The sequence below is a fragment of the Pseudorasbora parva genome, chromosome 15 (assembly GCF_024679245.1).
Source record: "Pseudorasbora parva isolate DD20220531a chromosome 15, ASM2467924v1, whole genome shotgun sequence".
NCBI classification, from domain to species: Eukaryota; Metazoa; Chordata; class Actinopteri; order Cypriniformes; family Gobionidae; genus Pseudorasbora; species Pseudorasbora parva.
In genome coordinates this window covers 18389911-18402224 of record NC_090186.1, presented here as the reverse complement: position 1 = coordinate 18402224, position 12314 = coordinate 18389911, and the positions used below count along the sequence as shown (strand labels likewise).

General features: G+C 40.1%; 27 non-coding genes across 27 annotated transcripts; all 27 read left to right on the top strand.

Moving 5' to 3' along the window:
- The first annotated feature begins 1729 nt into the window (after window positions 1–1729).
- On the top strand, window positions 1730–1841 carry trnal-caa (transfer RNA leucine (anticodon CAA)). Its single transcript has 2 exons — window positions 1730–1767; window positions 1796–1841. It is a non-coding gene; the product is annotated as a tRNA-Leu (tRNA).
- Window positions 1842–2419: 578 nt separating this feature from the next.
- On the top strand, window positions 2420–2531 carry trnal-caa (transfer RNA leucine (anticodon CAA)). The gene is made up of 2 exons: window positions 2420–2457; window positions 2486–2531. It is a non-coding gene; the product is annotated as a tRNA-Leu (tRNA).
- A 118-nt stretch (window positions 2532–2649) lies between these two features.
- trnal-caa (transfer RNA leucine (anticodon CAA)) lies at window positions 2650–2761 on the top strand. Its single transcript has 2 exons — window positions 2650–2687; window positions 2716–2761. It is a non-coding gene; the product is annotated as a tRNA-Leu (tRNA).
- A 118-nt stretch (window positions 2762–2879) lies between these two features.
- trnal-caa (transfer RNA leucine (anticodon CAA)) lies at window positions 2880–2991 on the top strand. The gene is made up of 2 exons: window positions 2880–2917; window positions 2946–2991. It is a non-coding gene; the product is annotated as a tRNA-Leu (tRNA).
- Window positions 2992–3109: 118 nt separating this feature from the next.
- On the top strand, window positions 3110–3221 carry trnal-caa (transfer RNA leucine (anticodon CAA)). Its single transcript has 2 exons — window positions 3110–3147; window positions 3176–3221. It is a non-coding gene; the product is annotated as a tRNA-Leu (tRNA).
- Window positions 3222–3569: 348 nt separating this feature from the next.
- Window positions 3570–3681, top strand: trnal-caa (transfer RNA leucine (anticodon CAA)). The gene is made up of 2 exons: window positions 3570–3607; window positions 3636–3681. It is a non-coding gene; the product is annotated as a tRNA-Leu (tRNA).
- A 348-nt stretch (window positions 3682–4029) lies between these two features.
- On the top strand, window positions 4030–4141 carry trnal-caa (transfer RNA leucine (anticodon CAA)). Its single transcript has 2 exons — window positions 4030–4067; window positions 4096–4141. It is a non-coding gene; the product is annotated as a tRNA-Leu (tRNA).
- A 575-nt stretch (window positions 4142–4716) lies between these two features.
- trnal-caa (transfer RNA leucine (anticodon CAA)) lies at window positions 4717–4828 on the top strand. The gene is made up of 2 exons: window positions 4717–4754; window positions 4783–4828. It is a non-coding gene; the product is annotated as a tRNA-Leu (tRNA).
- Window positions 4829–5405: 577 nt separating this feature from the next.
- Window positions 5406–5517, top strand: trnal-caa (transfer RNA leucine (anticodon CAA)). The gene is made up of 2 exons: window positions 5406–5443; window positions 5472–5517. It is a non-coding gene; the product is annotated as a tRNA-Leu (tRNA).
- A 576-nt stretch (window positions 5518–6093) lies between these two features.
- trnal-caa (transfer RNA leucine (anticodon CAA)) lies at window positions 6094–6205 on the top strand. Its single transcript has 2 exons — window positions 6094–6131; window positions 6160–6205. It is a non-coding gene; the product is annotated as a tRNA-Leu (tRNA).
- A 118-nt stretch (window positions 6206–6323) lies between these two features.
- Window positions 6324–6435, top strand: trnal-caa (transfer RNA leucine (anticodon CAA)). The gene is made up of 2 exons: window positions 6324–6361; window positions 6390–6435. It is a non-coding gene; the product is annotated as a tRNA-Leu (tRNA).
- A 118-nt stretch (window positions 6436–6553) lies between these two features.
- On the top strand, window positions 6554–6665 carry trnal-caa (transfer RNA leucine (anticodon CAA)). Its single transcript has 2 exons — window positions 6554–6591; window positions 6620–6665. It is a non-coding gene; the product is annotated as a tRNA-Leu (tRNA).
- An 805-nt stretch (window positions 6666–7470) lies between these two features.
- Window positions 7471–7582, top strand: trnal-caa (transfer RNA leucine (anticodon CAA)). The gene is made up of 2 exons: window positions 7471–7508; window positions 7537–7582. It is a non-coding gene; the product is annotated as a tRNA-Leu (tRNA).
- Window positions 7583–8160: 578 nt separating this feature from the next.
- Window positions 8161–8272, top strand: trnal-caa (transfer RNA leucine (anticodon CAA)). The gene is made up of 2 exons: window positions 8161–8198; window positions 8227–8272. It is a non-coding gene; the product is annotated as a tRNA-Leu (tRNA).
- A 576-nt stretch (window positions 8273–8848) lies between these two features.
- Window positions 8849–8960, top strand: trnal-caa (transfer RNA leucine (anticodon CAA)). The gene is made up of 2 exons: window positions 8849–8886; window positions 8915–8960. It is a non-coding gene; the product is annotated as a tRNA-Leu (tRNA).
- Window positions 8961–9078: 118 nt separating this feature from the next.
- On the top strand, window positions 9079–9190 carry trnal-caa (transfer RNA leucine (anticodon CAA)). Its single transcript has 2 exons — window positions 9079–9116; window positions 9145–9190. It is a non-coding gene; the product is annotated as a tRNA-Leu (tRNA).
- A 118-nt stretch (window positions 9191–9308) lies between these two features.
- Window positions 9309–9420, top strand: trnal-caa (transfer RNA leucine (anticodon CAA)). Its single transcript has 2 exons — window positions 9309–9346; window positions 9375–9420. It is a non-coding gene; the product is annotated as a tRNA-Leu (tRNA).
- Window positions 9421–9538: 118 nt separating this feature from the next.
- Window positions 9539–9650, top strand: trnal-caa (transfer RNA leucine (anticodon CAA)). The gene is made up of 2 exons: window positions 9539–9576; window positions 9605–9650. It is a non-coding gene; the product is annotated as a tRNA-Leu (tRNA).
- Window positions 9651–9768: 118 nt separating this feature from the next.
- trnal-caa (transfer RNA leucine (anticodon CAA)) lies at window positions 9769–9880 on the top strand. The gene is made up of 2 exons: window positions 9769–9806; window positions 9835–9880. It is a non-coding gene; the product is annotated as a tRNA-Leu (tRNA).
- Window positions 9881–9998: 118 nt separating this feature from the next.
- On the top strand, window positions 9999–10110 carry trnal-caa (transfer RNA leucine (anticodon CAA)). Its single transcript has 2 exons — window positions 9999–10036; window positions 10065–10110. It is a non-coding gene; the product is annotated as a tRNA-Leu (tRNA).
- Window positions 10111–10228: 118 nt separating this feature from the next.
- trnal-caa (transfer RNA leucine (anticodon CAA)) lies at window positions 10229–10340 on the top strand. The gene is made up of 2 exons: window positions 10229–10266; window positions 10295–10340. It is a non-coding gene; the product is annotated as a tRNA-Leu (tRNA).
- A 348-nt stretch (window positions 10341–10688) lies between these two features.
- Window positions 10689–10800, top strand: trnal-caa (transfer RNA leucine (anticodon CAA)). The gene is made up of 2 exons: window positions 10689–10726; window positions 10755–10800. It is a non-coding gene; the product is annotated as a tRNA-Leu (tRNA).
- A 118-nt stretch (window positions 10801–10918) lies between these two features.
- Window positions 10919–11030, top strand: trnal-caa (transfer RNA leucine (anticodon CAA)). Its single transcript has 2 exons — window positions 10919–10956; window positions 10985–11030. It is a non-coding gene; the product is annotated as a tRNA-Leu (tRNA).
- Window positions 11031–11148: 118 nt separating this feature from the next.
- trnal-caa (transfer RNA leucine (anticodon CAA)) lies at window positions 11149–11260 on the top strand. Its single transcript has 2 exons — window positions 11149–11186; window positions 11215–11260. It is a non-coding gene; the product is annotated as a tRNA-Leu (tRNA).
- A 348-nt stretch (window positions 11261–11608) lies between these two features.
- On the top strand, window positions 11609–11720 carry trnal-caa (transfer RNA leucine (anticodon CAA)). Its single transcript has 2 exons — window positions 11609–11646; window positions 11675–11720. It is a non-coding gene; the product is annotated as a tRNA-Leu (tRNA).
- Window positions 11721–11838: 118 nt separating this feature from the next.
- Window positions 11839–11950, top strand: trnal-caa (transfer RNA leucine (anticodon CAA)). The gene is made up of 2 exons: window positions 11839–11876; window positions 11905–11950. It is a non-coding gene; the product is annotated as a tRNA-Leu (tRNA).
- Window positions 11951–12068: 118 nt separating this feature from the next.
- On the top strand, window positions 12069–12180 carry trnal-caa (transfer RNA leucine (anticodon CAA)). The gene is made up of 2 exons: window positions 12069–12106; window positions 12135–12180. It is a non-coding gene; the product is annotated as a tRNA-Leu (tRNA).
- The last annotated feature ends 134 nt before the right edge of the window (window positions 12181–12314 follow it).

The window sequence follows — 12314 nt, the reverse complement described above, 5'->3', positions numbered from 1 at the left end:
TCTGACAACTAGCTTTTATAATGAAAACTTGAATTAATGTGAAGGTAATATATCTTATATTATCTTTTGAGTTTTTACCATCATGGACAATGAAAAGACTGAGCATCAGAAAGCTAGTTGTGAGTGTCAGAATGGCCGAGTAGTCTAAGGCGCCAGACTCAAGGTGCTTCAACCTTCTCAAATGTTGAGGATTCTGGTCTCCGAATGGAGGCGTGGGTTCAAATCCCACTTCTGACAAGTAGCTTTTATAATGAAAACTTGAATTAATGCGGTGGTAATATTTCCTATTATCTTTTGAGTTTTTACCATCATGGACAATCAAAAGACTGAGCATCAGAAAACCAGTTGTGGCTGTCAGAATGGCCGAGTGGTCTAAGGCGCCAGACTCAAGGTGCTTCAACCTTCTCAAATGTTGAGGATTCCGGTCTCCGAATAGAGGCGTGGGTTCAAATCCCACTTCTGACAACTAGCTTTTATAATGAAAACTTGAATTAATGTGAAGGTAACATATCTTATATTATCTTTTGAAATTTTACAATCATGGACAATGAAAAGACTGAGCATCAGAAAGCTAGTTGTGAGTGTCAGAATGGCCGAGTGGTCTAAGGCGCCAGACTCAAGGTGCTTCAACCTTTCAAATGTTGAGGATTCAGGTCTCTGAATGGAGGCGTGGGTTCAAATCCCACTTCTGACATGTAGCTTTTGTAATGAAAACTTGAAATAATGTGATGGTAATATATCTTATATTATCTTTTGAGTTTTTAAAATCATGGACAATCAAAAGACTGAGCATCAGAAAAGCAGCCGTGACTGTCAGAATGGCTGAGTTGTCTAAGGCGCCAGACTCAAGGTTCTTCAACCTTCTCAAATGTTGAGGATTCTGGTCTCCGAATGGAGGCGTGGGTTCAAATCCCACTTCTGACAACTAGCTTTTAAAATGAACACTTGAATTAACGTGAAGGTAACATATCTTATATTATCTTTTGAAATTTTACCATCATGGACAATGAAAAGACTGAGCATCAGAAAGCTAGTTGTGAGTGTCAGAATGGCCGAGTGGTCTAAGGCGCCAGACTCAAGGTCTTTCAACCTTTCAAATGTTGAGGATTCAGGTCTCTGAATGGAGGCGTGGGTTCAAATCCCACTTCTGACATGTAGCTTTTGTAATGAAAACTTGAAATAATGTGATGGTAATATATCTTATATTATCTTTTGAGTTTTTAAAATCATGGACAATCAAAAGACTGAGCATCAGAAAAGCAGCCGTGACTGTCAGAATGGCCGAGTTGTCTAAGGCGCCAGACTCAAGGTTCTTCAACCTTCTCAAATGTTGAGGATTCTGGTCTCCGAATGGAGGCGTGGGTTCAAATCCCACTTCTGACAACTAGCTTTTAAAATGAACACTTGAATTAACGTGAAGGTAATGAATCTTATATTGCCATTTGAGTTTTTACCATCATGTATAATGAAAAGACTGAGCTTCAGAAAAGCAGCTGTGACTGTCAGAATGGCCGAGTGGTCTAAGGCGCCAGACTCAAGGTGCTTCAAATTTCTCAAATGTTGAGAATTCTGATCTCCGAATGGAGGCATGGGTTCAAATCCCACTTCTGACAAGTAGCTATTATAATGAAAACTTGAATTAATGCGGTGGTAATATTTCCTATTATCTTTTGAGTTTTTACCATCATGGACAATCAAAAGACTGAGCATCAGAAAACCAGTTTTGACTGTCAGAATGGCCGAGTGGTCTAAGGCGCCAGACTCAAGGTGCTTCAACCTTCTCAAATGTTGAGGATTCTGGTCTCCGAATGGAGGCGTGGGTTCAAATCCCACTTCTGACAAGTAGCTTTTATAATAAAAACTTGAAATAATGTGACGGTAATATATCTTATATTATCTTTTGAGTTTTTACCATCATGGACAATCAAAAGACTGAGCATCAGAAAACCAGTTGTGGCTGTCAGAATGGCCGAGTGTTCTAAGGCGCCAGACTCAAGGTGCTTCAACCTTCTCAAATGTTGAGGATTCTGGTCTCCGAATGGAGGTGTGGGTTCAAATCCCACTTCTGACAAGTAGCTTTTATAATGAAAACTTGAAATAATGTGACGGTAATATATCTTATATTATCTTTTGAGTTTTTACCATCATGGACAATCAAAAGACTGAGCATCAGAAAACCAGTTGAGACTGTCAGAATGGCCGAGTGGTCTAAGGCGCCAGACTCAAGGTGCTTCAACCATCTCAAATGTTGAGGATTCTGGTCTCCGAATGGAGGCGTGGGTTCAAATCCCCCTTCTGACAAGTAGCTTTTGTAATGAAAACTTGAAATAATGTGATGGTAATATATCTTATATTATATTTTGAGTTTTTACCATCATGGACAATCAAAAGACTGAGCATCAGAAAAGCAGTTGTGACAGTCAGAATGGCCGAGTGGTCTAAGGCGCCAGACTCAAGGTGCTCCAACCTTCTCAAATGTTGAGGATTCTGGTCTCCGAATGGAGTCGTGGGTTCAAATCCCACTTCTGACATGTAGCTTTTATAATGAAAACTTGAAATAATGTGACGGTAATATATCTTATATTATCTTTTGAGTTTTTACCATCATGGACAATCAAAAGACTGAGCATCAGAAAACCAGTCGTGCCTGTCAGAATGGCCGAGCGGTCTAAGGCGCCAGACTCAAGGTGCTTCAACCTTCTCAAATGTTGAGGATTCTGGTCTCCGAATGGAGGCGTGGGTTCAAATCCCACTTCTGACAAGTAGCTTTTATAATGAAAACTTGAAATAATGTGATGGTAATATATCTTATATTATCTTTTGAGTTTTTACCATCATGGACAATCAAAAGACTGAGCATCAGAAAACCGGTTGTGGCTGTCAGAATGGCCGAGTGGTCTATGGCGCCAGACTCAAGGTGCTTCAACCTTCTCAAATGTTGAGGATTCTGGTCTCCGAATGGAGGCGTGGGTTCAAATCCCACTTCTGACAAGTAGCTTTTGTAATGAAAACTTGAAATAATGTGATGGTAATATATATTATATTATCTTTTGAGTTTTTACCATCATGGACAATCAAAAGACTGAGCATCAGAAATCCAGCTGTGGCTGTCAGAATGGCCGAGTGGTCTAAGGCGCCAGACTCAAGGTGCTTCAAACTTCTCAAATGTTGAGGATTCTGGTCTCCGAATGGAGGCGTGGGTTCAAATCCCACTTCTGACAAGTAGCTTTTGTAATGAAAACTTGAAATAATGTGATGTTAATGTATCTTATATTATCGTTTGAGTTTTTACCATCATGGACAATCAAAAGACTGAGCATCAGAAAAGCAGCTGTGACTGTCAGAATGGCCGAGTGGTCTAAGACGCCAGACTCAAGGTGCTTCAACCTTCTCAAATGTTGAGGATTCTGGTCTCCGAATGGAGGCGTGGGTTCAAATCCCACTTCTGACAAGTAGCTTTTGTAATGAAAACTTGAAATAATGTGATGGTAATATATCTTATATTATCTTTTGAGTTTTTACCATCATGGACAATCAAAAGACTGAGAATCAGAAAACCAGTTGTGGCTGTCAGAATGGCCGAGTGGTCTAAGGCGCCAGACTCAAGGTGCTTCAACCTTCTCAAATGTTGAGGATTCTGGTCTCCGAATGGAGGCGTGGGTTCAAATCCCACTTCTGACAAGTAGCTTTTATAATGAAAACTTGAAATAATGTGATGGTAATATATCTTATATTGTCTTTTGAGTTTTTACCATCATGGACAATCAAAAGACTGAGCACCTGAAAAGTAGTTGTGACAGTCAGAATGGCCGAGTGGTCTAAGGCGCCAGACTCAAGGTGCTTCAACCTTCTCAAATGTTGAGGATTCTGGTCTCCGAATGGAGGCGTGGGTTCAAATCCCACCTCTGACAACTAGCTTTTAAAATGAACACGTGAATTAACGCGAAGGTAATGAATCTTATATTCCTTTTTGAGTTTTTACCATCACGAATAATGAAAAGACTGAGCATCAGAACGCTAGTTGTGGCTGTCAGAATGGCCGAGTGGTCTAAGGCGCCAGACTCAAGGTGCTTCAACCTTCTCAAAAGTTGAGGATTCTGGTCTCCGAATGGAGGCGTGGGTTCAAATCCCACTTCTGACAACTAGCTTTTATAATGAAAACTTGAATTAATGTGAAGGTAATATATCTTATATTATCTTTTGAGTTTTTACCATCATGGACAATGAAAAGACTGAGCATCAGAAAGCTAGTTGTGAGTGTCAGAATGGCCGAGTAGTCTAAGGCGCCAGACTCAAGGTTCTTCAACCTTCTCAAATGTAGAGGATTCTGGTCTCCGAATGGAGGCGTGGGTTCAAATACCACTTCTGACAAGTAGCTTTTATAATGAAAACTTGAAATAATGTGATGGTAATATATCATATTATCTTTTGAGTTTTTACCATCATGGACAATCAAAAGACTGAGCATCAGAAAAGCAGTTTTGACTGTCAGAATGGCCGAGTGGTCTAAGGCGCCAGACTCAAGGTGCTTCAAATTTTCTCAAATGTTGAGGATTCTGATCTCCGAATGGAGGCATGGGTTCAAATCCCACTTCTGACAAGTAGCTATTATAATGAAAACTTGAATTAATGCGGTGGTAATATTTCCTATTATCTTTTGAGTTTTTACCATCATGGACAATCAAAAGACTGAGCATCAGAAAACCAGTTGTGGCTGTCAGAATGGCCGAGTGGTCTAAGGCGCCAGACTCAAGGTGCTTCAACCTTCTCAAATGTTGAGGATTCTGGTCTCTGAATAGAGGCGTGGGTTCAAATCCCACTTCTGACAACTAGCTTTTAAAATGAACACTTGAATTAACGTGAAGGTAATGAATCTTATATTCCTTTTTGAGTTTTTACGATCATGAATAATGAAAAGACTGAGCATCAGAACGCTAGTTGTGACTGTCAGAATGGCCGAGTGGTCTAAGGCGCCAGACTCAAGGTCTTTCAACCTTTCAAATGTTGAGGATTCAGGTCTCTGAATGGAGGCGTGGGTTCAAATCCCACTTCTGACATGTAGCTTTTGTAATGAAAACTTGAAATAATGTGATGGTAATATATCTTATATTATCTTTTGAGTTTTTAAAATCATGGACAATCAAAAGACTGAGCATTAGAAAAGCAGCCGTGACTGTCAGAATGGCCGAGTTGTCTAAGGCGCCAGACTCAAGGTGCTTCAACCTTCTCAAATGTTGAGGATTCTGGTCTCCGAATGGAGGCGTGGGTTCAAATCCCACTTCTGACAACTAGCTTTTAAAATGAACACTTGAATTAACGTGAAGGTAATGAATCTTATATTGCCATTTGAGTTTTTACCATCATGTATAATGAAAAGACTGAGCTTCAGAAAAGCAGCTGTGACTGTCAGAATGGCCGAGTGGTCTAAGGCGCCAGACTCAAGGTGCTTCAACCTTCTCAAATGTTGAGGATTCTGGTCTCCGAATGGAGGCGTGGGTTCAAATCCCACTTCTGACAAGTAGCTTTTGTAATGAAAACTTGAAATAATGTGATGGTAATATATCTTATATTATCTTTTGAGTTTTTACCATCATGGACAATCAAAAGACTGAGCATCAGAAAAGTAGCTGTGGCTGTCAGAATGGCCGAGTGGTCTAAGGCGCCAGACTCAAGGTGCTTCAACCTTCTCAAATGTTGAGGATTCTGGTCTCCGAATAGAGGCGTGGGTTCAAATCCCACTTCTGACAACTAGCTTTTAAAATGAACACTTGAATTAACGTGAAGGTAATGAATCTTATATTCCTTTTTGAGTTTTTACCATCATGGACAATCAAAAGACTGAGCATCAGAAAAGCAGTTGTGACAGTCAGAATGGCCGAGTGGTCTAAGGCGCCAGACTCAAGGTAATTCAAATTTCTCAAATGTTGAGAATTCTGATCTCCGAATGGAGGCATGGGTTCAAATCCCACTTCTGACAAGTAGCTATTATAATGAAAACTTGAATTAATGCGGTGGTAATATTTCCTATTATCTTTTGAGTTTTTACCATCATGAACAATCAAAAGACTGAGCATCAGAAAACCAGTTTTGACTGTCAGAATGGCCGAGTGGTCTAAGGCGCCAGACTCAAGGTGCTTCAACCTTCTCAAATGTTGAGGATTCTGGTCTCCGAATGGAGGCGTGGGTTCAAATCCCACTTCTGACAAGTAGCTTTTATAATGAAAACTTGAAATAATGTGACGGTAATATATCTTATATTATCTTTTGAGTTTTTACCATCATGGACAATCAAAAGACTGAGCATCAGAAAATCAGTTGTGGCTGTCAGAATGGCCGAGTGGTCTAAGGCGCCAGACTCAAGGTCTTTCAACCTTCTCAAATGATGAGGATTCTGGTCTCCGAATGGAGGCGTGGGTTCAAATCCCACTTCTGACAAGAAGCTTTTGTAATGAAAACTTGAAATAATGTGATGGTAATATATCTTATATTATCTTTTGAGTTTTTACCATCATGGACAATCAAAAGACTGAGCATAAGAAAATCAGTTGTGACTGTCAGAATGGCCGAGTGGTCTAAGGCGCCAGACTCAAGGTGCTTCAACCTTCTCAAATGTTGAGGATTCTGGTCTCCGAATGGAGGCGTGGGTTCAAATCCCACTTCTGACAACTAGCTTTTGTAATGAAAACTTGAAATAATGTGATGGTAATATATCTTATATTATCTTTTGAGTTTTTACCATCATGGACAATCAAAAGACTGAGCATCAGAAAGCTAGTTGTGAGTGTCAGAATAGCCGAGTAGTCTAAGGCGCCAGACTCAAGGTGCTTCAACCTTCTCAAATGTAGAGGATTCTGGTCTCCGAATGGAGGCGTGGGTTCAAATACCACTTCTGACAAGTAGCTTTTATAATGAAAACTTGAAATAATGTGATGGTAATATATCATATTATCTTTTGAGTTTTTACAATCATGGACAATCAAAAGACTGAGCATCAGAAAAGCAGTTGTGACTGTCAGAATGGCCGAGTGGTCTAAGGCGCCAGACTCAAGGTGCTTCAAATTTTCTCAAATGTTGAGGATTCTGGTCTCCGAATAGAGGCGTGGGTTCAAATCCCACTTCTGACAACTAGCTTTTAAAATGAACACTTGAATTAACGTGAAGGTAATGAATCTTATATTCCTTTTTGAGTTTTTACCATCATGGACAATCAAAAGACTGAGCATCAGAAAAGCAGTTGTGACAGTCAGAATGGCCGAGTGGTCTAAGGCGCCAGACTCAAGGTGCTTCAAATTTCTCAAATGTTGAGAATTCTGATCTCCGAATGGAGGCATGGGTTCAAATCCCACTTCTGACAAGTAGCTATTATAATGAAAACTTGAATTAATGCGGTGGTAATATTTCCTATTATCTTTTGAGTTTTTACCATCATGGACAATCAAAAGACTGAGCATCAGAAAATCAGTTGTGACAGTCAGAATGGCCGAGTGGTCTAAGGCGCCAGACTCAAGGTCTTTCAACCTTCTCAAATGATGAGGATTCTGGTCTCCGAATGGAGGCGTGGGTTCAAATCCCACTTCTGACAAGAAGCTTTTGTAATGAAAACTTGAAATAATGTGATGGTAATATATCTTATATTATCTTTTGAGTTTTTACCATCATGGACAATCAAAAGACTGAGCATAAGAAAATCAGTTGTGACTATCAGAATGGCCGAGTGGTCTAAGGCGCCAGACTCAAGGTGTTTCAACCTTCTCAAATGTTGAGGATTCTGGTCTCCGAATGGAGGCGTGGGTTCAAATCCCACTTCTGACAACTAGCTTTTGTAATGAAAACTTGAAATAATGTGATGGTAATATATCTTATATTATCTTTTGAGTTTTTACCATCATGGACAATCAAAAGACTGAGCATCAGAAAACCAGTTGTGGCTGTCAGAATGGCCGAGTGGTCTAAGGCGCCAGACACAAGGTGCTTCAACCTTCTCAAATGTTGAGGATTCTGGTCTCCGAATGGAGGCGTGGGTTCAAATCCCACTTCTGACAAGTAGCTTTTATAATGAAAACTTGAAATAATGTGATGGTAATATATCTTATATTATCTTTTGAGTTTTTACCATCATGGACAATCAAAAGACTGAGCATCAGAAAAGCAGTTGTGACAGTCAGAATGGCCGAGTGGTCTAAGGCGCCAGACTCAAGGTGCTTCAACCTTCTCAAATGTTGAGGATTCTGGTCTCCGAATGGAGGCGTGGGTTCAAATCCCACTTCTGACAACTAGCTTTTAAAATGAACACTTGAATTAACATGAAGGTAATGAATCTTATATTCCTTTTTGAATTTTTACCATCATGAATAATGAAAAGACTGAGCATCAGAACGCTAGTTGTGGCTGTCAAAATGGCCGAGTGGTCAATGGCGCCACACTCAAGGTGCTTCAACCTTCTCAAATGTTGAGGATTCTGGTCTCCGAATGGAGGCGTGGGTTCAAATCCCACTTCTGACAACTAGCTTTTATAATGAAAACTTGAATTAATGTGAAGGTAATATATCTTATATTATCTTTTGAGTTTTTACCATCATGGAAAATCAAAAGACTGAGCATCAGAAAAGCAGTTGTGACAGTCAGAATGGCCGAGTGCTCTAAGGCGCCAGACTCAAGGTGCTTCAACCTTCTCAAATGTTGAGGATTCTGGTCTCCGAATGGAGGCATGGGTTCAAATCCCACTTCTGACAAGTAGCTATTATAATGAAAACTTGAATTAATGCGGTGGTAATATTCCCTATTATCTTTTGAGTTTTTACCATCATGGACAATCAAAAGACTGAGCATCAGAAAACCATTTTTGACTGTCAGAATGGCCGAGTGGTCTAAGGCGCCAGACTCAAGGTGTTTCAACCTTCTCAAATGTTGAGGATTCTGGTCTCCGAATGGAGGCGTGGGTTCAAATCCCACTTCTGACAAGTAGCTTTTATAATGAAAACTTGAAATAATGTGACAGTAATATATCTTATATTATCTTTTGAGTTTTTACCATCATGGACAATCAAAAGACTGAGCATCAGAATACCAGTTGTGGCTGTCAGAATGGCCGAGTGGTCTAAGGCGCCAGACTCAAGGTGCTTCAACCTTCTAAAATGTTGAGGATTCTGGTCTCCGAATGGAGGCGTGGGTTCAAATCCCACTTCTGACAAGTAGCTTTTATAATGAAAACTTGAAATAATGTGACGGTAATATATCTTTTATTATCTTTTGAGTTTTTACCATCATGGACAATCAAAAGACTGAGCATCAGAAAACCAGTTGTGACTGTCAGAATGGCCGAGTGGTCTAAGGCGCCAGACTCAAGGTGCTTCAACCTTCTCAAATGTTGAGGATTCTGGTCTCCGAATGGAGGCGTGGGTTCAAATCCCACTTCTGACAGGTAGCTTTTGTAATGAAAACTTGAAATAATGTGATGGTAATATATCTTATATTATCTTTTGAGTTTTTACCATCATGGACAATCAAAAGACTGAGCATCAGAAAAGCAGTTGTGACAGTCAGAATGGCCGAGTGGTCTAAGGCGCCAGACTCAAGGTGCTTCAACCTTCTCAAATGTTGAGGATTCTGGACTCCGAATGGAGGTGTGGGTTCAAATCCCACTTCTGACATGTAGCTTTTATAATGAAAACTTGAAATAATGTGACGGTAATATATCTTATATTATCTTTTGAGTTTTTACCATCATGGACAATCAAAAGACTGAGCATCAGAAAACCAGTCGTGGCTGTCAGAATGGCCGAGTGGTCTAAGGCGCCAGACTCAAGGTGCTTCAACCTTCTCAAATGTTGAGGATTCTGGTCTCCGAATGGAGGCGTGGGTTCAAATCCCACTTCTGACAAGTAGCTTTTATAATGAAAACTTGAAATAATTTGATGGTAATATATCTTATATTATCTTTTGAGTTTTTACCATCATGGACAATGAAAAGACTGAGCATAAGAAAATCAGTTGTGGCTGTCAGAATGGCCGAGTGGTCTAAGGCGCCAGACTCAAGGTGCTTCAACCTTCTCAAATGTTGAGGATTCTGGTCTCCGAATGGAGGCGTGGGTTCAAATCCCACTTCTGACAACTAGCTTTTATAATGAAAACTTGAATTATTGTGAAGGTAACATATCTTATATTATCTTTTGAGTTTTTACCATCATGGACAATCAAAAGACTGAGCATAAGAAAATCAGTTGTGGCTGTCAGAATGGCCGAGTGGTCTAAGGCGCCAGACTCAAGGTGCTTCAACCTTCTCAAATGTTGAGGATTCTGGTCTCCGAATGGAGGCGTGGGTTCAAATCCCACTTCTGACAAGTAGCTTTTGTAATGAAAACTTGAAATAATGTGATGCTAATATATCTTATATTATCTTTTGAGTTTTTACCATCATGGACAATCAAAAGACTGAGCATCAGAAAACCAGTTGTGGCTGTCAGAATGGCCGAGTGGTCTAAGGGGCCAGACTCAAGGTGCTTCAACCTTCTCAAATGTTGAGGATTCTGGTCTCCGAATGGAGGCGTGGGTTCAAATCCCACTTCTGACAAGTAGCTTTTATAATGAAAACTTGAAATAATGTGATGGTAATATATCTTATATTATCTTTTGAGTTTTTACCATCATGGACAATCAAAAGACTGAGCATCAAAAAAACAGTTGTGGCTGTCAGAATGGCCGAGTGGTCTAAGGCGCCAGACTCAAGGTGCTTCAACCTTCTCAAATGTTGAGGATTCTGGTCTCCGAATGGAGGCGTGGGTTCAAATCCCACTTCTGACAAGTAGCTTTTATAATGAAAACTTGAAATAATGTGATGGTAATATATCTTATATTATCTTTTGAGTTTTTACCATCATGGACAATCAAAAGACTGAGCATCAGAAAAGCAGCTGTGACAGTCAGAATGGCCGAGTGGTCTAAGGCGCCAGACTCAAGGTGCTTCAACCTTCTCAAATGTTGAGGATTCTGGTCTCCGAATGGAGGCGTGGGTTCAAATCCCACTTCTGACAACTAGCTTTTAAAATGAACACTTGAATTAACATGAAGGTAATGAATCTTATATTCCTTTTTGAGTTTTTACCATCATGAATAATGAAAAGACTGAGCATCAGAACGCTAGTTGTGGCTGTCAGAATGGCCGAGTGGTCAATGGCGCCAGACTCAAGGTGCTTCAACCTTCTCAAATGTTGAGGATTCTGGTCTCCGAATGGAGGCGTGGGTTCAAATCCCACTTCTGACAACTAGCTTTTATAATGAAAACTTGAATTAATGTGAAGGTAATATATCTTATATTATCTTTTGAGTTTTTACCATCATGGACAATCAAAAGACTGAGCATCAGAAAAGCAGTTGTGACAGTCAGAATGGCCGAGTGGTCTAAGGCGCCAGACTCAAGGTGCTCCAACCTTCTCAAATGTTGAGGATTCTGGTCTCCGAATGGAGGCGTGGGTTCAAATCCCACTTCTAACATGTAGCTTTTATAATGAAAACTTGAAATAATGTGACGGTAATATATCTTATATTATCTTTTAAGTTTTTACCATCATGGACAATCAAAAGACTGAGCATCAGAAAACCAGTTGTGCCTGTCAGAATGGCCGAGTGGTCTAAGGCGCCAGACTCAAGGTGCTTCAACCTTCTCAAATGTTGAGGATTCTGGTCTCCGAATGGAGGCGTGGGTTCAAATCCCACTTCTGACAAGTAGCTTTTGTAATGAAAACTTGAAATAATGTGATGTTAATGTATCTTATATTATCGTTTGAGTTTTTACCATCATGGACAATCAAAAGACTGAGCATCAGAAAAGCAGCTGTGACTGTCAGAATGGCCGAGTGGTCTAAGGCGCCAGACTCAAGGTGCTTCAACCTTCTCAAATGTTGAGGATTCTGGTCTCCGAATGGAGGCGTGGGTTCAAATCCCACTTCTGACAAGTAGCTTTTGTAATGAAAACTTGAAATAATGTGATGGTAATATATCTTATATTATCTTTTGAGTTTTTACCATCATGGACAATCAAAAGACTGAGAATCAGAAAACCAGTTGTGGCTGTCAGAATGGCCGAGTGGTCTAAGGCGCCAGACTCAAGGTGCTTCAACCTTCTCAAATGTTGAGGATTCTGGTCTCCGAATGGAGGCGTGGGTTCAAATCCCACTTCTGACAAGTAGCTTTTATAATGAAAACTTGAAATAATGTGATGGTAATATATCTTATATTGTCTTTTGAGTTTTTACCATCATGGACAATCAAAAGACTGAGCACCTGAAAAGTAGTTGTGACAGTCAGAATGGCCGAGT